The sequence below is a fragment of the Rhinopithecus bieti genome, unplaced genomic scaffold, assembly GCF_001698545.2.
Source record: "Rhinopithecus bieti isolate Rb0 unplaced genomic scaffold, ASM169854v2 repeat_19888, whole genome shotgun sequence".
Lineage (NCBI taxonomy): Eukaryota > Metazoa > Chordata > Mammalia > Primates > Cercopithecidae > Rhinopithecus > Rhinopithecus bieti.
In genome coordinates, this window is record NW_016905991.1 from 1 (window position 1) to 841 (window position 841).

At 35.7% G+C, this 841-nt stretch overlaps 1 pseudogene; it reads left to right on the forward strand.

Moving 5' to 3' along the window:
* The first annotated feature begins 5 nt into the window (after positions 1-5).
* On the forward strand, positions 6-838 carry LOC108526125 (cTAGE family member 8-like; annotated as a pseudogene).
* The last annotated feature ends 3 nt before the right edge of the window (positions 839-841 follow it).

The following is an 841-nucleotide window of genomic DNA, read 5'->3' on the forward strand; positions in this document are numbered from 1 at the left end:
AAAGCCAGAAGCAGCTTTTCCAAGAAGCTGAAGTATGGAAGGAACAAGTGAGTGAACTTAACAAACAGAAAATAACATTTGAAGACTCCAAAGTACACACAGAACAAGTTCTAAATGATAAAGAAAATCACATCAAGACTCTAACTGGATGCTTGCTGAAGATGAAAGATCGGGCTGCTGTGCTTGGAGAGGACATAACGGATGATGATAACTTGGAATTAGAAGTGAACAGTGAACCAGAAAATGGTGCTTACTTAGATGATCCTCCAAAAGGAGCTTTGAAGAAACTGATTCATGCTGCTAAGTTAAATGTTTCTTTAAAACCTTAGAAGGAGAAAGAAACCACATTATTACTCAGTTATCTGAAGCTGACAAAACAAAGGAGGAGCTTACAAAGCATGTTAAAATCTTCAGACTCAACAAGTATCTTTGCAGTCAGAAAACACGTATTTTGAAAGTGAGAATCAGAAACTTCAACGGAAACTTAAAATAATGACTGAATTATATCAAGAGAATGAAATGAAACTCCACAGGAAATTGACACTAGAGGAAAATAACCAGATACAGGAAGAAGAGAAACTTTCTAAAGTGGAAAAAAAGATCAGCTATACCACTGAAGGGCTGGAGACCTACAGAAAGCTAGCCAAAGATTGTGAAGAAGAATTGGAGAGAACTATTAATTTTATCAAAGGCAGGTTATTTCCTATGAGAGAAAAGGACATGATAATTGGTTGGCAGCTCGGACTGCTGAAAGAAACCTCAATGATTTAAGGAAAGAAAATGCTAACAATAGACAAAATTAATTGAAACAGGGTTTAAATTTGCACTTTTAGAAAAGATG